A 21,142-nucleotide genomic window follows, 5' to 3' on the forward strand; every position below is an offset into this window, starting at 1 on the left:
TTGAAGACTCTAATCTTATTAGAATCACTAACTAAAATGGAAGTCCTAAACTATTTAGGATTCCTTAAACACTAATGAATCAAAAATTAGTCATATAGAACTCTATCCTTAATTTACTTGACAAAGTATTCTAATCTCATTAGAAACTATATGACTTTAATTAGAATTTCAATCTTGTTAAAACTTCTAATTAAAATAAATGAAGGACTTTCAATCATACAACAATTCTAATCTCATTAGAATGTTTCTCAAAAGATAAGTCCCAAACTATTTAGGACTAAGAGTTCTATTTAACTAATATCTTTGATCTCATTAGGTCTTTTAGTTAGAACCATGTGTAATCTCATCACACACAGCCTTGCTCTTTATACATTTGAAAACACTAAGAAAAAATTCCAAATTCCCTTCAGATGCATTTTCGTGAGAATCTCGCGAATAAGCTCTTCCCGAGAAAAAGGCGTAAGGAAAAATAGTGAAACACAAAATTCAGATAGAAACTTTCACGACTGTTTTGCTACTAAGCTCTTCCCGCGAAATTGTGTTAAGGGAATATTAGTGAAAACACAAAATTCAGGCAGAAACTTTCGCTACTGTCTCGCGACTGTTTCGCGAGTAAAGCTTACTTGTGAAAACTTTCGTGCTTCAGAGGCATTTTTTGCGAATAACTTCGTGAGAAACTAACCTGTGAAAAACCCGTATTTTCAGTTTTTAAAAGGAAAATCTGAACAGTTTTCAACGGTTTTCATGAATAAACAACCACCATATGAACATGATAGATAGAATTTGATATCAAAACTGAATTCTATTGATTTTATAGCCTTAAATTTCAATTCAACTTACTTGAATTCAAATTTAAACAACATCATAACATCAATATCAGTTTTTATCAAAACATATTTTTAACAGCCTTTTTATTTTTTGACAGTTTTTGCTATTTTCCATCAAAAACACCTATTGAATTTATGAATGAAGGTTCATAGATCAAATATTAAAGTTTTCAAAATCAAGAACCATTATATATCTCATATAATAATCACAGCAGTTCCAAAACAAAATTATACAGAAACTTTACTGCAGAAAATTAGAACACCAAGAAAATGATTTTTCTTTAATTCTAAAACTCAATCACATGTTATATAAGCATGATATTGAAGACCACTCTAATACCATTTGTTGGAAAATCTGGTTTTGCATCTCACACAAAACACACAGCGGAAGCAACAAACATGGATCTACTTTATTCATGAAAGATACCATGTAACCTTGAATTCTTAAACAAAGAATAGAAGGCGTACCTTGATGCAATGAAATTCAAAACCAAGACTTGAGAATACCTTTAATCTTCTTCTCAATTCCACATGGTGCCCAAGATGTGTAGTCTCTCAATCAGTCTTTTTGTACATAGATTCTCAAAGAAAAATCCTTCTTCTTCACCTTGTGGAGAAAAACTGATTTCTTTTCTTTTCATCATACGTACATACAAAACTACCTTGGTAGTTACTTATTTAATAAATCTTATTAAATAAAAACTGATTATCAAATCGGGTTAGCCTTTTTGGCCTACCCAATTGGGCTTTAGTTTGTGGCTTGAGATGGGACCAAAGGGAACAAATAAGACACTAACTCCAATGGGCCTTGGGCTTTTCTGTCAACTCTTGACAAGTCCAAAGTTACCATTAATTATATTCAATACCACTATAAGAATATAATTGCACTCTAGGCTTTATTAATAAATTATATCCCAAGACTTTATTACACATATAACCCCTTCATTAAAATATTTGTAGTAATACAAAGTCATGAATGTTGACTGCCACTTTAAAGATTACTACATCTTAATCCTTGAGTACCCGGTTTAATCCTTTATGTTATTCATTATATATTTATGAAATCTAATTCTATAAATATATACTTTAGTAACTCCTTACTAAAGTGGTTGGACCCAACACTCTGAATAACCAAAGCCATTAAACTTATCTCAAGGGAATATTTTATATCTCCGTTAAGAGATCATGAATATCATCTTGAGAATATATGTTCCATCAACATTAAATGTGGCTGCCTAACATACTGAGGTTTTGATCGTATCTTATAGATCTCACTCCTAATATATCAAAGCAACCTACACCTCATGATTAGGTCCATTATTCTCTCAGGATTTAGAGTTGATGTAAATAGAAGCCGTGAGATTTATTATTCATTTGACAGTCGTTAGAAGAATAATAAATCTCACCGTGGTCCAGTTCAATATGTTTTAACTCTTAAAACATATCAACTTATCAACTAGAAGTCTCCACTTCCATGATCAAGACAAACCATCTTAGTTGATATGTTATAGTCTTCACAGATGAATTGCCCAATTTCATCACTAACTACGAACTAAAATTCTGAGTTTATAAAGAACTTATGATTTATATCTTCTGTGACTTTTCACATAAATCACATACTATGCATCTCATGGACTAAGATAATGTCCCATTAGTTCATATATAGATAGTCTCATATAATTAAACTATTTAATTATTTATGACATGCCAATAAATTGGATTTTAAGGCATAAACCCCAGCAGAATGTCCAACTTATCTCAAGACTATTGGGAAAAGCAAGGCCCTTGCTGCTACCTTATGTGACGCCAAGCCAGATGATGAGTCAGAAGACAATGATGACGAGAGAATCTTGAATGCCTTCACTACCACAGTGGATCCTATTGAGGGGATTGTAGAAGAGGTAGATGAAGAAGAAGACTTGGTGGAGTCTAAGTTTGAGAAAATGGATGAACAAGACGACATCCATACAGCCTATACAAAATTATACAAGGTATCTGAAAAGCATGAGAAATTGTATAGGCTGACCACCAAGAAGCTGAGTGAAGTGGAATTTGATTGAGAAAAGCTCTCCACAAAGTTTGATAAAGCTAATCAAACCATTTGAGCACTGCAGTTTGAGAACAATTTATTGGCTGAATGACCAAGAGGCTTGAAGCAGAGCTGTTTCAAGTTAGAGCTCAACTGGAGAGGACTTCCAGTGCAAAGCTTGATGAGATGCTTAGCTTTCAAAAATCTACTTCTAATAGAACTAGTTTGGAGTATGAATTATCTTCTCCTAATATTGCTTCTTCTAGTACTACTGTGTTTGTCTCACTTGCTAATAATGTTATTTCTGAGAACAATGAAGGTGAAACTGATATAGCTAGTGAGAACATAAACAATGGCAAATCTATCTTAGGAGCACCCCTTAAGCTTGATAAGAAAGAGACTAGAAACCCTAGGACTAAGAAGGTCAATAACAAAAGGTCTCAATAGAAGAAGCAACATCTCTGTCATCACTGTGGAGCTTGAAGGCATACTTGTCTAAATTGCTACAAGTGGTTAGCCACTCAACAAAGCAACAATATGATCTCATCTGGAATCCAGAATCAGTTTCCTTCCTCATTTGCTCCTCTTGGAGATCTTCTTAAGGCTCTTATGTTTCTTTCGAACTTGAACGATTTCAAGTCTTCCCCCTCACCACCAGATCAAGGGTTCACTCAATAGAAAGGTTCTTCCAAGGTGTGGAAGAAAAAAAGTTCAAAGTGATTTAGTAACTTTTTCTCTCTTTCCCTCTTTTTTTGTTTTCGCATTACTTGTGTGTTTTGCTTTCTTGTTTTTAAATCAGTCTAGTTTTATGCTATGTTTTGTTTAATATGTTTTTGTTTGTTTGTTTTTAGTTTTTTCTTTATTTTGTTTTCATTAAAATTAAAAAAAAAAATTTGAAAAATCTGAAATATACAAAAACAGTGTGTGTTTTGTGTACATTGGTTCTTGTGTACCTTGGATGGCCATTGAAACAAAGTTTTCTAAACTTTGTATCTTTTGTAACTTGGATGAGCATCTCAATGCACAACTAAGCAAGTGAGCTTTGTGGCTCATGTTTGTGATGAGTACAATTAAGTAATCTCTTGTACTTAACACTCATATCACTCTTTTTGAAGGGAAGGGCTAAAAAATCCTAAGAGAAAGGCACAAACAACCATCTCACCACTAAAGCCCGCCAATTATGAATAACATCTGTATGCTTCAGCATAGCAAAATTGTGAAGTTTTAAGCTCAACATAATTGGGTATTTATTCTCTCTCTTATATGCCCATGTATGATTTTCTTAAAAGAAAACTATGCAAACAAAAACAAAAGCAAAAAGAATCAAAATGCTTTTAAATATAGTTACAAGCATGTTTCTATGAAATGTGGGAGTTGTAGGATGTACCTCGAAGGTGATAGTCCCCAGCAAACAGTTATGATTGTGTGTGAGTTAAATTGATTTTCTCATATCTCAAATTGTCATAACATGAGACACTCATGCACTCTTGCAATGCTCTCACACACAACACGCAAATTCTTTGTTACTTTTGATACATGTGCAGGTACAATATGATTTGGCCATCACAAGGGATACATGTGTTAATGTATGCTCACTAAACTGTCTTGACTTGTTTTTGAAATATAAAATTGGTTAGACTTGTTTAGTTTGTGTGTGTGTGTGTTTTGGATCATGAATGCTTTTCATTTTGTTGTTGAGAGATGTTTTTGAGATCTTAACATGTTGATTGGATCTTTGGTTGAGTAGCTTGCTTGATTGCATTCATTTCTATGTGTTTTTCCTCTCTTTGAAAAACTATTTTTATCAAGCTCGATAGCTTCTCAACAAATAGCTATCTATTGAGACCCTTGGACTTCTTTTCTCGACAGAACTTATCGCATCTTCAATCCATTAAGCTCTCAGGAATTTGTCTCGATAGCTTCTCGACAGATTCTTGATCCATCGAGAAAGTTTTTGTCTGGCCAATAGCTGCTCAATAGCTATTCGATCCATCGAGGTATTTTTTCTGTCAATAGATTCTCAATAGCACCTTGACAGATTCCATCTATCAAGATTTAGTGCTCGACAGATCTCGACAAATCCTCGATCCATCGAGCTGCAATTTCTTTAAATAGCTTCAGTGTGAAATCAATTTTCATTTCTCTCATTCTCTCTCAACATAAAACTCTTCTTTCACCTCCCAAGCACCCTCTTCTCACTCAAAACCTCCTACCCTCTTGGATTTCGACCTAGTTTGAGCATTTCTCCTCTGGTATGATCTTTTAATCCTTCATTCTTCATGCATTTCACACATTTAAGGCCTAGGTTTTGGGTTTTCCTGAAATTTTTGGGATTTTTGAAAACTTTTGAGTTTCTTGTAAAATTTTTGGGTTAGGTGTTGGTTTTTTGATGTTATATGATCATGCATTGCATTCCATTTGAATTTTCACAATGTTTCATGCATTTAGATGTGTGTTTATATGTTGAAAATTGCGTGCTGATAGGTTTGTATTGGGTTGAACCCATGATGCAATTATTTTTAACACGTCACATGCTTATGCACATTTCATGCATATGTACCCTCTCTTTTCTTTATATTTGGTACTTTGTTGTGATGGTGCTTTTTCTATTTGTCTCTCTCTCTCTCTCTCTCTCTCTCTCTCTCTCTCTCTCTCTCTCTCTCTCTCTCTCTCTCTCTCTCTCTCTCTCTCTCTCTCTCTCGTGGATAGTCTGCATATGGCACCCAAGTGCAAATTTGCTTTGACTTGAAACCCACTTCGTTCTAGGACATCTTCTTCTGATCCTACTCCTCTTCATATTCGATTCCGTGATGAGAAGGCCCGTAAGGACTTTTCATAGAACTTCTCCAGATTTGGTGTTCATTTGGAGTGCCACATAGTTTTATCGAACTTTTCCAGTACTACTCTACCCACTGTCATTCACAGTCGGGGATGGGAATCTCTCTGTGAGATACCCGCGAGTTGTCCCACCGTGATCATACAGGAGTTCTACTCTAATATGCATAGTTTCGATACCTCTATACCTCAATTTGCTATGCAGATTCGAGGTACACATATCGTAGTCACTCTGGAGCTCCTTTCCAAGATACTACACATTCCATGGGTAGCGCATCCTGACTACCCGACTTGTCCACGTCTCAGGACTGTGTCCAAGGCCGAACTTCTGTCTCTCTTTTGTGAGACACCTTTTTCATAGGGTGAGTGCCAAAACACCTCATGCTCGGGCTCTGCAAAAGGTCCGAAGTTTCTAAGCATGGTGATGACTTTTGTTCTCCATCCCATGTCTCACTATAACTCCATTACCGAGCCTCGTTCTCGCTTTTTGCTTTCCCTCATTGAGGATCTTACTATAGACTTCCCTTCTCACTTCATTCTCTCTCTCATTGATGTTTATAAGGATACGACGACCCATGACAAGCTCATCTTTCCATCAGCTATCATGCGGATCCTTCACCATCTTTCTATTCCTTATCCCGAGTCTTCTCACTTCACCGTCATGGGTGCCATTAGTGCGGGGTCTGTTCGATGGAGCAAGGCTCAGCTTTGACTGAAACGGCCACGGACCGAGATGGCGACTCCTCTAGCCCCTTCCGTTCCATCCACCTTCGCTCCTTCTTCTTCTTCAGTAGGTGGTGTGACGCTTGAGGCTGTCATGGCGCAGCTTGAGCGCATGGATGCTCGCCTTGATACACTCACTACTGAGTTGTATCAGGTGAACACCCATGTTAGTCATATCACACGACGACAGGCTCGCATGGGTGGCTTCTCCATGTCTCTATCTCCCTCACCTTCTCTAGTGGCTTCTTAGGACAAGAATGCTGATGATGGCTCCGATGATGATGATGATGATGAGGATAAGGATGCTAGCTCTTTTGGTGATGAGGAAGTAGTATTGGGACATTTTTGACAGTAGTCATGTATTAAGGGGGAGAGTTAGCATAAGACATTTTTGATAGGGGGAATGTTTATATTTATAAGGGATGTAGTGAGGATTTATGTATTTTTTTTTCTTTCTTTGTAGTTACATTATCCTTTTGTACACCGGTCTTGTGACCACTTAGTGATAGCAAACATTGTACTTATTTCTCTTTTATATATATGATGATGTTATTATCATTCATCTATCTCTCCATGTATTGTTTCTTTTCTCTCTTTATACACATGTTTCTTTATAGAAGAAAATGCAATCTTTTATTTTTGTTTCACACGAAGATGTCTTGATGAGTTTTGTTTAAAGTGTTTCAGAAAAACAGGTTGTCAAAATCTATCATGCCATGAACTCTCTTCTTGCAAAGTTTTTCAAGAGTTTGTGTTAGGATTAGATTTTATTGTACTCAACAAGTGATTATAAGTTTAGTGATTTATGACTTCTCTCATACTTCATTTGTTTGTGGTGGTTTTGTCATAGATTGCCAAAGGGGGAGATTATTAAGACATATGTGGAACTTGCTAGAACAAATGTTATTGTAATATTGGCTAATCCTTTGACAAAACGCACTTTACTTGTAATTGGGTAGATTTAGGATAAGTTTAGTACTTCAAGGACCAAGAGTTTAAGTCTAGTATTGAAGCCATGCAAATCTATCCAAGAAACAAGTGAAGAAGTGTTGTTCATTAAAGCTCGACAGATAGCTCAACAGATAATATCTATCGTGGTTTAATGCCTGATTCTCGACAGCTCTCAACAGAAGTTGTATCTATCGAGAATTACGAAATTCAGATTTCCAGATCTGTTTTTCATGCATATCCAAGTTATTTGTGTAGGATTTCTTTTCTCACAACCCAAGACATATATAAGGATTATTTTAAGGGCCGTCTCGAGTGATGCAAAGTTTTGTTGTAGTTGTTGTTGCACTCATATTGTGACCGGAGACAAACTTACCCTAGTTCATCATATTCCTTGTAGAAGTTGTTGCATCTTTACGCCAAGAGTTTTGTAACCAAGGAGCTTCTTAATCTTCATTGTCTGGATGAACTGAAAAACTTTGCAGCCAACATCTTTCTCAAGTTTGTGTGTTAGTCATGTACTTGGATTCGTGCATTGATTGGTTAGTCATGTACTAGGAGTCGTGCATTGAAAGGAGAGATTGTCACTACATTACATATCCAATTGTGTATTGGGGTAAGGGTTCAGCTATAGGTTGGCATTTGGTACTAGGATTCCTTTTACTTGTCTTGTTTTGATAATAGTGGATTCTCGGAAGTAGTGACCTTAAATTCACCCTTTGGGATTTTACCTCGGTGGTTCTCCCCATTCGTAAACAAATCACTTATGTCAAATTTAATTTCCGCTGCATTTAGATTAATTGGTGATTTGTTTGTGCTACCACGCTTATTGTATGTAATTGAACCTAATTAATTCACTTGGCTAATTAATTGGTCAATTTACCAAAGGGGTCAATAAATTCTTGGCCTATCAAAATTCATAAAATAAAATCTAAATTAATTATGAAACAGACCATCTTTATTTATTTCAAGTAAACTTCAAAAGATATTATTTGGAAGAAAAAAAAAATCCTGTTAAGCATAAAAAGACTCTCATTATAAGATCTACACGAAACTATTCGGTGCTTCGCAATAACCTTAATGGTATGATCTTAAAGTAAATCACTTTTTCTTGTATGTAATCATCAAATTATGGGTGACAAACATCGTTATAGTGCTAATAATTTGTAGTGACAAAGGAACAAATAACTACCAAACTAGAAGCCTTGTTGGCTACTGGTGCTATCTAAGGCTTGAAGCTATACATTCCTTTGTGAAAAATGAAGGCAAACAAAAGATGGAAGACAATAGTTTTAACGTGGTTCAGACATAAAAGCCTACATCCACAGAGTCATTATTATTTTTTAAAAGCAATGTTATAGCCACAAATATTCCATGGATGTTAAAAAAAAAAAAAAAAAAAAAAAACAAGATAAACTTATAAGCGAGTGTTAAAAGAAACAAAAGGAGGCGCTACAAATCTGATTATTTTGTTCCAACATCATAGAAAATCAAAACCTCATAATCATGATGCCTTCCAATAGGGTCATTGGTCCTCTGTACCTGCATTCAAGTAGGACAATTATCCCTCAAAATCATTCAATTAAGGGAAATCATTTCTATGTATAGGAAGAAATTTTGGTTTTCAAAATAGTAAGGGGGTTCATAATAATGCAAGAAGGTTCAATTTTTGAATCCAAAACTCATTAAATGTTTTATGGAAATGGTTATCTTGGTACTTGAGAGATAGTTAAGATTATAAACAACTAAATCATTCCTATTAAATTAGTTAAACTTCTTACCCATTAAAATTCCATACTTAAGAGTAATTTAAGCCTAGGTCTACATCAAAGTCATCAAACGCATCTCTATAAAAAGTACTGAGTGTAAGTACAAAACCAATAATCACTAATCGTAGAAATCACCAAATCGAAAATAGCTTAAACGTCATTTTGATTTATGTATTTTTCAACAAAAATTTTGAGGGGGGACGGGAAAAAAAAGAGCATATTTTGAATCATAGAAAACAAATTAGATGAATCTTAATAATATGAATACTACCATCATGTATTCAAATTTCACATGGCATCAATATTATCAATTTCACTAGAACAAAAGAAAGTACTGTGACAAGCACATAGCATTGTGTTGGATATATGATCCCCCTCCCTCCATAAAGGTTTGGAGTGGGTGTTAGAGCAACAAGTACTGTGTCATGAACAAGTTACCTGTAAGTTGAAGTCTTTCTCGGTGTATTCTTGTTCTGAGGAGCTTGTCTCTAATCAAATGCAACTGAGCTACAACATCACTAATGTTCATCCTTTCTCTTGGAGATTCCATAGAACAAAAAACTCCAATTCCAAATATCAAAATCAAGCACTCCAGAATTTTGGGACATCCTATTCGATTTTGAATGTGACTATCATTTGTCCTTGTTTCCATATCTTCTCTTTCCGAAAGAATAATAGGATCCACAATGTTAATCACTCGTTCGGGCAAAGCTCCTCTAACAAAATCATGAAGGTTCAAGTCGTCTTTGAAAATGTTATCAGTGGGCCTTTTTCTTGTGAACATCTCCAATAATAATATACCATAACTGTAGACATCACCAAAAGTTGACACCTTATTTCCCATACCATATTCTGCAACTGCACATAGCATTTGGAATATGATTGATCAAGTTTCATATTAAAAAAAATAAAATAATATAATAGCACAACTTTGAAGGATATTCCTATCGGCATATAAAATAAAAAAACAATTATGACAAGTAGAAATTTTTTATAGGACATGCTCCATCTTCTAAAAGGCTTCCTTAAGTTATTTCCATGCTTGAAATTAGCACACTAAAAAATATTATGAAAATAAAAATATTTAATGTTCAAAAATGGAAAAGATATTCACCTGGAGGAGCGTAACCAACTGTTCCTTTCAATTCGATAGAGCTTGATTGATTAGTGAAACACTCTCGGGTGGCCTTACAAAGGAACCTTGCTAAGCCAAAATCACCTACATGTCCAATCATTTCATCATCAAGAAGAACATTGCTAGGCTTGAGATCACAATGAACAATTGGTGAATGGCAACAATGATGAAGATATTCCAATGCATTTGCAACATCAATAGCAATATTTAGTCTTTGAAGAAAATTCAAATTTGTTTGTTCTTCAGGAACCTCATTTATTCTTGAAATCGGATGCAACCACTCATCTAGGTTACCATTAGTCATGAACTCGTATACCAATGCTTTGAAATCATGGCCTTGATAGTCAACACCTGAACATGCTGTGAGTACCTTTACCAGATTCCGATGTCTGATATTTCGCAAAGCCTCACATTCAGCAATAAAACTTTTTGAAGCTCCATGCTACAAAAGGTTAAGCACCTTGACAGCAACTTTACGTTTGTCATGATCAAGAATTCCTTTATGTACAGATCCAAAGCTACCCACACCAATTAAATTAGTGGTAGAGAATGCACCCGTAGCTTTTAGGAGACTTTGGTAAGATACATTCAATATTAAATTTCCCGGATTATTTAAAATACTTTCTCTCCTTTTTCTTTTTAAAGTGCAAAGAAGTAAAAATAACATTACCAAAGTTACTCCAAAAAGGCCAGAAAGTATAGAGATTACTAGCTTCAAGGAAGGAGTCAACTTCCTCTTCTTGGGTTTATTGTATTTACATATAGGAAGCTCAAACTTTGGCATGCCTCCACATAGCTTGCTGTTTCCCTTAATCACGGTTGCACTTATGTTCTTGAAAACTCCATTTGTTGGTACCTCCCCATCGAAATTGTTATAAGACAAATTCAATAACTCCAAGAAGATAAAGCTCTCCAAAAATTTTGGAATATTGCCAGAGAAATTGTTTTTAGAAAGATCTAAAACTTGAAGGCCCCTTAATGATTCCAAAGATGAAGGAATGACCCCTTGAAAGAAGTTGCTTCTCATGGGTAGATATTCTAGTTTTACACAGCGACCAAGACTTGTTGGAATTTTTCCAAACAACATGTTTTTAGAAATATCAAAGTATTCTAGATTTTTTAAATTTCCTATTTCCATGGGAAGGACACCAGTAAATTTGTTGCCTGACAAGTCTACAAAAACTGGTGAGAATGAGAAACTACTGATTTGAGATGATATGGTACCACTAAGATTATTATTAGAAAGACTCAACAAATTCAAATTTTGACACTTGCCTAGGCTTAAGGGGATACTTCCTTGAAGATTATTATCACCTAAAAACAATTTTATCAAAAGAGTTAAATTTCCAAGAGATGATGGCATATTCCCAAAGAAATTGTTTTGAGATAAAGCCAAATATTGTAACTTATGAAGCTTTCCAATTTCAAAGGGAATATTACCTGATAATGCAGTATTCCATATGTCTAGTCTCTCCAAATTGGTCAAATTTCCTATCCCAATAGGAATCTTGCCAGATATTTTATTATTATCTAGGACAAAAGTTTTAAGATTAGTTGAGAAATTCACAATGCATTTGGGCAACTCTCCCCCGAAGTTATTGACACTTATCCCCAATATAGTCAGATATGTGGCATTTGTCAAAGAACAAAGAAAACTCAAGTCATTTGCCCCTCCATTTCCAAGTTTGTTAAAGCCTATGACAAAAACTGAAAGTCCATTTAACTTCTCCAAAGAAGGAACTCCTCCTCTTAGTTTATTTCCGGAAAATTGAAGTGACTTTAGATTTGAGGCATTAGATATTGAAATAGGGATAGGTCCAGTAAATTGGTTATCAGCAACGCTTAAATTTTCGATATTTGGTAGGGTGATACCTATATCCAACGGAAGATGCCCTTGGATTTGGTTTCTTCCTACATCAAAATATTTTAGTGAAGACAAATTGAAGATTGAAGGAGGAATTCTTCCAAACAACCTATTTAAACCAAAAGAAAAAAATTCAAGTTTCGTCAGTTGGCCAAAAGAATGAGGGATACTCCCACCCAAGTTATTAGAAAGTGCACCAAACACTTCTAGAGAGGATAAGTTATCGAAAAAAGGTGGGATACTTCCTGTCAAATTATTTATTTCAAAAGAAACGATTTGAAGTTTTGACAAAGTGCCAAGAGTTGCAGGTATTTCCCCATCCAAAAGGTTGCAACCAAAATTAATGTGTTTGAGGTTCGTGCAATGGGATAAATTTCTTGGAATTTTGCCACTAAGCGTGTTATTGTACAAACGTAGGTTTTGCAATCTGCGTAAACGATCAATTTCTGAAGGAATTTCATCATGAAAGTTGTTGTTTGAGAGTGTTAGAGTCTTCAAAAAACTTAAATTACCAATATGTGGTGATATGGAGCCTACCAGCTTCAAAGATCGTAGGTTCAACATAATGACCCTCTGATGTCGATGACCACAAGTAACCGCTCGCCACTGACAAAAGTGGATGCTGTCATTCCAAGAGCTCATAACCTGGAGAGGATCATCAGTGATCTTGGCTTTGAACTCAAGCAACGCCAACCGGTCTGTCTCATTATTTCCACCAACAACAGAGGTGACTAACAAGCCACACCACCAGAGAAGGATAAAAGCATGCATGAAAAGAGAAGAGGATGGTGGAGATGAACTCCACTGGGAAAGCCCCATAAATATGGTTGAAGGGGTAGTTGGTACAAGTGTGTATTGTGAGGGAAGGCTAATTTGGCTGTGTATAGAACCTCAAGAAGTGACAAATTTATAAGGAGAGAGAGAGAGAGAGAGAGAGAGAGAGAGAGAGAGAGAGATGAAAGAAATTGGGTTAGGTAGCACCAAATCTCAAAGGTCATGAATACTCACATGCCTCGCTACAAAACATAAAAGAAATTGGGTTAGGTAGTAGTTGTTAAATTATCAATTGTCTCAAAAACTTAAATTGTTACGAAATGATAAATTTAATTATTTAAACATAGCTCTAACACTCCAACTAATGTGTAGACCTAAACTCGAACTTAATAAGTAGAGACCAATACGTGAAATTTTTAACATTTTAAATTAGAAGTAGAGTAAAGTCAATGATCAAATTTAGGACTTTCCACTCTAATAATAGGTAAAGTAGCTGCCATTTATAGCGGGAAAATAAATATTAATTCAAAAAATTAGTAGGATCAGGTAATTAATCTAAGGCCATTTTGTTCGCTGAAGTTGGAACTTGTGTGAATTTTTTTTTTTTTTTTTTGAGATATTGCAAAGTCAAAAGTTGATAATTTAGGACCGCAAGTCAAGTTTGCCAAGATTTTTCCTTCTCAAAAAAAGTTTGCCAAGATTTTCCAAAAGCATCTTTTGATTCTTTCTTTTTATTTCATTGGTTAGGTAAGTTTTTGCAAAGATTTTCCGAAAACCTAACAACCATTATGTTTGTAATTTAGTGAATGTGCTTTAGCCTTTTGATAAGGTAATTAATCTCGAATCTCCACTTGGGAGGGGAGATTTCAAAGTATAGTTACTTAAAAGACTCTGCAAAGTCTAAACTCTAAAGTTGATAGTGCAAGACCGCAAGTCAAATTTGCCAAGATTTTCCAAAGGTGTCTTTTGATTCTGCCTTTTCATTTCATCCGTTAGGTAAGTTTTGCAAAGATTTTCCAAAACCTGACAACCATTATATTAGTATTTTAATAAATGTGCTTTTGCCTTTTGATTGTGCCTTTTCATCAAACTTTGCAATTTTATGTGAAATAATTTGGGAAAAATGCCCATACACCCACTAAACTTTGAACTAGTGGCCAAGACACCCCCTAAATTTTTTTATATGCCAATTTACTCCCTAAACTATATACACTTGCCAAATCAATACTCTAGTTAGTTTCACGTTAAAACACTAAGGGAATATGAACATGTGAGAAGCATGTGACCTTCTAAAACTAACTAAATCACTATTTACACGATAAAAAGAAGAGAGGAGAAACTGACCGGCAGAGAAGAGAAAGGCAGTAAATATTGAGCGGGCTAGCTGATTGTACAATAGTTGTGTTAAAGGGCAATTATTTTTGCTGGTCGCTTTTTGAATGATCAGTTGAAGTTGAAACCCAAGAGTGAATCTTCTTCTTCTTCTTTTTTTTTTTTTTTTTTTTCTTTTTCGATTTTTGGGATGAAACCATGTTTGAATCTCACCCTGAAAAATCTTTTTATTTTTATTGAACACTATCTAATCGAGTATTCCCATCCATCCAGGGAGCTAATAATGCATAATAGCTCTCATTGTTTACAAAAATGCACAAAATACGTACATTCCACATTTGGGAATGGAAAATTTTTTACATCCTGCTACTGTTTGATCTATAGCAAGATGTGTGGTCGGTCTGATAATCTTTATTAATCAAACCATGTAATAGACGCCTAGACGGTGACCCATGATCCACATGGAATGCTATAGTTTTTCCTGAATTCTCACATGCCACACTACTAATTGTCACCTTAAATTCCCATTGGCAATTGTAAATGGTATATGTAGGGAAAATTTAGCATAAAGGCACAAAAAGAGTCTAGCAATTGGACTTGTAAAATCTTACAATTGCAAATTTTTTTGCAACTGTGCTATAGTGTCATTGTAGCACTTTAGTAAAAATTATACTATATTTTAATTGATAAAGTGGAAGAGAGATGGGGGAGAAGAAAGAGAGAGAGTTATATTAGAATATATTATATTCTTTTAGCGGGTAATATATATTATTTTAATGAGTAGAATAGGAAAATAAAAGTTTGGATATTGGTTGTGTTGTAAAATAGTATGTTATAATTGATAAAGTAACTTTTTGATATGGTAAAATAGAATAGGATAGCATTTCCCATTGTGAATGCTCAATTAAAGATTCGGAAAAGTGTAGTGTCCGTACTCGGTAAATTAATTTATATTGAAACTTCAATTGACCATACACCTCTATGATCATTATGTGTCCTAAAGTCAATTATGGCTAAATACCATAAATAAACCAATGGTTTTTTTTTTTTTTTTTTTTCGTACCTATTCACCTAATCTATTTAGCTCAATTGGAAAAGTCTCTAATGGTTGAATAAGAGTGATATGAGGTTCAATTTCCGCTTACACAAAAAAAGCTGATAGGTGTCTTGGTCTGATAATAAAAAATTATCATTAAAGAGCAAACACTATAGGTTGAAATTCTCTACCAAAAAAAAAAAAAAAAAACAACAGCAACAACAATTAATCCATTGATTAGATAATAAAGATGCCTCATGGACCTATATTGATGTTACTTTTCCCCTAAGGGGTGAGAATTTTATGACTTAAACTTTTCCCCTATGTAATCCTTTATGTCCATTTATTACATGCATTACTTTCCCCCTAGTCCTCATTGACTACGAGGACTTGAGCGATTATAAAGAGTAGAGACATCTTTTCTTTTCTTTTTTTTAGCGACTATAGGGACATTTGATAAGAAAAAAAAGGGAGCAACCTACTCCTATCTACCTCATTCAATATTTTCCAAAGTGGGTTCCAGTTAGCTCAACTGGTAAAGTCTCTAATGGTTGTATAAGAGATCTGGGGTTCAATCCCTGCCTACACCAAAAATTGATTGATGTCTTGATCTGATAATAAAGAGCTATCATCAGGAGCAAACACTATAGGTTGAAACACTCTAAAAAAAATTCCAAAGCTTGTAAAATACTATGTTCACACTCAGTTTATTTATTTATATACATATATATTTTTTTATTATGAAGTTCACACTCAACTTTATAATTTATAATTTATTGAGGTGGTATATTGTAAATGATAAAAAATTAACTAGTGGTGAATGCATGTAATAAATGGACATAAAGTATCCATCAATTATACTGGAGATCATTTAATCAGACCTTTATATGTTTATTTTGTACTTATAATGCAAACTTGTATTGTAGACACACAAAAAGAGGCAAATTTAAGTTTATCTTGCAATTACAATGTAGACATAAAGTTTTATTTCATCATGTTGTAAAATTGTAAATTGGGCGTGTCTTAAGTTTATTGAAATAGTTGGAGCACTTGCATTGGTCCAAGCAAAATGATCGAAATGCAATTTGGCCAATCAATCTTAAAAATTATTCACATCAATCTGTTTAAAGTTATGCATATATAGTCCATTTTTATTCTTTTTTTTTTTTTTTTTTTTTTTTTTTTTTTGCTTTTTTTGAGAACAAAGGAAAAAAATAGATGGTAATTGTGATGTATGAGATAAGAGAGAAACAATCAAAAAAAAAATTTAATTAATATTTTAATAAAATAAAAAAATATAATAGATATTATTATGTGAATGTTTTTTTTTTTTTTTTGAAGTGGTCTAAAAATAAATAAATTTTATACTAAAAATAAACCGAAATTTTTGGGTGGAATATATTTATTTGACTTTTATGGCAAAGATAGATATTGACTGAATTAAAAGATTGCTAGACTTCCCACTTCGTACCCATCGTCACTGTCAAAGTATGTGACCCATGTCTCACTATGAGACATTAATCTAGTGCAGAAAAAACTTTTCTATCACATTTGATTTTAGTTTTAGCTTTTTTTAGTCATAGCTTTCCTTTCGGATGTGCTTGATGAGTAATGTCAGGACACCAATTTTGACATGATTTTGTGCCACAACTTGTCACATGGCGAGTTGTGATTGGTAAGGGTGTGATAGTAGGCCATGTGAGGACACACTTTTACCAATCACAACTCGCCATTTAGTAAGTTATGGCACGAAGTTGTGCCAAAATTAGTGTCCCTAGCATTACTCCGGAAAATTATTAGGTACTCCCAGAGTACCATAAATGCATACTCCCCCCTCTCACATAAATGGCGGGTCCTACCATGAATTTAATTAGTGGGACCCACCATTCATGTGTGAGGAAGGAGTACGCATTTATGGTACTCCGGGAGTACACAATAATTTTCCGCATTACTCCATGCTTGACAGGTCTCACAAGTCACACATGGCCACATTCATTATTCAATCCATCGTACTCGTATGAAGAAATATCTAACATAGCGGAAAAGAAAAAAATCAGTGCTCCAATTTTTATTATTATTATTATTATTATTGTAAGGGGACGAGAACCCATGGTAAAGGGAGCACAGTGCAACCTGAAGAGAGAGAAGAGTGACCTCGCACTAAACCAAAAAGAGAAGAAAGAAGAAGGACACAGAAGCCATACCCTTCGCATTAAATGCATTGCAACCACTTGCTGGCCGCATTAATGGGGAAGTGACCATGAACAGTGCTCACACAACTAAAACTTCAGTGTACAGGCCTATTAATAAGGCCTTGATGGGACAAGTATCAAGGGAGTGAAATCCTAACCCTCCAAATGTAGAGTCTAGATGCATTCTAGCTAACTATATAAAGCTAAGAAACATCTGGATCAAGAGAGGTGAAGGGAGAGAGAGAAAGAGAGAAACAGGAGAGAAAGAGAAAGAACAGGAGGTAGACTGACCAACTGTAAAGCCCTTCCTTATACTAAACCCGAGGATGAGCACTTAACCAATAAAGGGCCTTCATTCTTGAGTCTGATAACTACATACTATGAACTAGTCTGTTTACTATTTGTTGTATTGTAGCCGGGTACTAAAAAGGGTGATCTTGCATTCCACCTCTAAAAATATATTGTGTGTGCAAAAATAACACGTCACCATCCACATGGTTTTTTAGCTGTTAATTTTACCTGCCACAGTAATTATTATTATTATTATTATTATTATTATTATTATTATTATTATTATTATCAGGGACAATTTTTTTTTTCAAGATTAACAAATTCATAGTGTTCATCCAAAACCCACATTGTATAATAAAAGTTGAGTTTAGAAAATGTGGTTGCGTCAAGTGGATGCACTAAATTGCAAAAGATTTATTAAATTTATTTTTTAAAAATTAAATTTAGTTAGTTGATGGCATACAACTACTATACCTAAGAGAGACCAAATCAATTTGAAATGCAAAAACTAAATTGTTCATCTATATCTTTTCTAATTTAACGTCTCATGGACTCCTTTTTTTTTAACTATTTTTTTTTTCCTTCACTTTTTTAATTATTCTTTGTATAAACTCCAAAATTTAGTATAGAGTTATATATGATTAATGTTAATATAGATATAGAGTTCTAAATACATGAGGCCTACATTAATCCATATATTTTCTAATTTAACATCTCGTGTACTCATTTTTTTTAAATCTATTTATTTTTTCCTTCACTTTTTTATTCTTTGGATAAACCCCAAAATTTAATATAGAGTTATGATTAACGTTAATATAGATATAGAGTTCTAAATTCACGAGCCCTTTTAATCTAGAATATTTCAAATTAGGTGCCTAAAATGCAATTTTTTTTTTTTTGTTTTTATCTACAAAACAAAAGAGTTCTAATTAATTGATATACATGAGGCCTATAATTTGATATACATCCTTTTTATCTAACTTTTCAGATTAGGTGCCTGATCATTTTTTTTTTTTTTTATCTACAAATTTTATGTTAGACGTTAGTTTAGAATATTTTGCTATTTCCTCTCATCACATGGCACAATTTATTGTTCATATCAACTTCTTCAATGTGGAGACTTTTTGTTCATCATATCAACTTCTTCAACATGGAGTATAAATATATGTGGTAAAATTATGATTTTTTACTACCTACCGTACAACTTTTTACTCTATTCTTCACCTACCTACATTACCAGGTATGTATTTTTATTTTTCATCAAATTGTGTATTTTTTATTTTTTTATTTTTTTGTCTTTTGTTAACCTTATTTCCTTAAGTTTTATCCAATCTATATGTTTATAGTTTGAGAATCAATCATTAAATATGGTTAGAGGTGATTTTATATTATTTTGTATATTATTTAAAAAAAATTGTTATGAACTTACATGTAAGGTTTTTCTTTTTATAATTCTTCTCTCACGATCTCCCTTATTTTTATTGATATTAAAGTTTTAGTTAACGACAAAGATAAAGTGGGTTCCAATTTTGTATATCATATATAAATTACATGTTTATGACATAGTTTCCAATGTTACTATGTTGTTTCCATCCCTTAATTTTGATTTCAAGGACAATCTTCTTTTTAACTTTAATTCGATGGTAAATTGTTGATAACAATTTATTTATTTTGTTTATATTACCCTCAATTTTGATTTAGAGGACAATCTTATTTTTGGGTTATTCATGACTCTTAGATTAGAAGAATCCACTCAATGATATTTTCGTAGAAGAAAACACAATAAAAAAAATTAAAAAAAAAAAAAAAACTCATCTTTTAAGAGTTGGTATACAGTGAAGTACATGCACAAACTGATATATATATATATATATATATATATTTTTTTTTTTGATACTCATGTTAGCATAGGAAAACTAGCATCCTATACAAAGATATACAGATTAAACAAGAAGAAGATAAACGACTAAGTCGCACAGTTGATTGAGTTCATACGACATGTCAGTTAACAACTATCTTATAAGTGTTCGAATTATACTACAAGTCGTTGGTTCCGGGTTTTAGTTAATGTGTGGTCGTTTCGCATGAAGTCAGTTACTTAATTAGCCATGTGTACATATTAGATTGGTTCATGTCTCATCCTGGGTATGGCAAAGTAGCTTTTTCAGAAACTTTTGGAGGTTACGGTCCCAGTCCAAGATTGCAAGAAATTTTTGGGGATTATGGTCGGTATGATAATCTTTATTAATCAAACCGTGTAATAGACGCCTAGACGGTGACCCATTATCCACATGGAATGCTGTAGTTTTTCTTGAATTCTCACATGCCACACTACTAATTGTCCCCTTAACAATTAAAGATTTGGAAAAGTGTAATGTCCGTACTCGGTAAATTAATTTATATTGAAACTTCAATTGACCATACACCTCTATAAACCAATGGTTTCTTATTCACACCTATTTATCTAATTCATTTAACTCAGTTGGTAAAATCTTTATTTGTTGAATAAGAGTGATATGAGGTTCAATTCCGGCTTACACAAAAAACCGATAGATGTCTTGATCTGATATTAAAAAATTATCAGAGTAAACGTCATAAATTGAAATTCTCTAAAAAAAAAAAAAAAAAAATCCATTGATTAGATAATAAAGATGCTTCATGGACCTATATGTCATGTTACTTTTCCCCTATGGGGTGAGAATTTTATGACATATACTTTTCCCCTATGTAATCCTTTATGTCCATTTATTACATGCATTACTTTCCCCCTAGTCCTCATTGACTACGAGGACTTGAGCGATTATAGAGACATCTTTTTTTTTTTTTTTTTTTTTTTTTTTTTTTGCGATTATAGGGACATTTGATAAGAAAGAAAAGCGAGGAACCTACTCCTATCAACCTCATTCAATATTTTCCAAAGCTTGTAAAATACTACGTTCACACTCAGTTTATTTATTTATATATATTTTTATTATGAAGTTCACACTCAACTTTATAATTTATAATTTATTGAGGTAGTAGATTGTAAATGAAAAAAGAAAAAAGAAAAAATAGTGGTGAATGCATGCAATAAATGGATATAAAGTATCTATCCCTTATACTGTAGATCATCTCACCAGACCTTTATATGTTTATATTGTACTTACAGCGCAAATTGTATTATAGACACATTAAAAGAGGCAAATATAAGTTTACCTTGCAAGTACAATGTAGGCATAAAATTTTTTATTTCATCATGTTGTAAAATTGTAAATTAGGTGTGTCTTAAATTTATTGCAATAGTTGGAGCACTTGCATTGGTCCAAATAAAATGACCTAAATGCAAAATTTTGGCCAACCAATCATAAAAATCATTCACATCTTTAAAGTTATGCATATATAGTCCAT

The 21,142-nt window shown here is 33.5% G+C and overlaps 1 pseudogene; it reads right to left on the reverse strand.

Moving 5' to 3' along the window:
- Nucleotides 1-8,843: 8,843 nt before the first annotated feature.
- Nucleotides 8,844-12,949, reverse strand: LOC115984679 (annotated as a pseudogene).
- Between the last annotated feature and the right edge of the window lie 8,193 nt (nt 12,950-21,142).

This window comes from Quercus lobata, chromosome 4 (assembly GCF_001633185.2).
Source record: "Quercus lobata isolate SW786 chromosome 4, ValleyOak3.0 Primary Assembly, whole genome shotgun sequence".
NCBI classification, from domain to species: domain Eukaryota; kingdom Viridiplantae; phylum Streptophyta; class Magnoliopsida; order Fagales; family Fagaceae; genus Quercus; species Quercus lobata.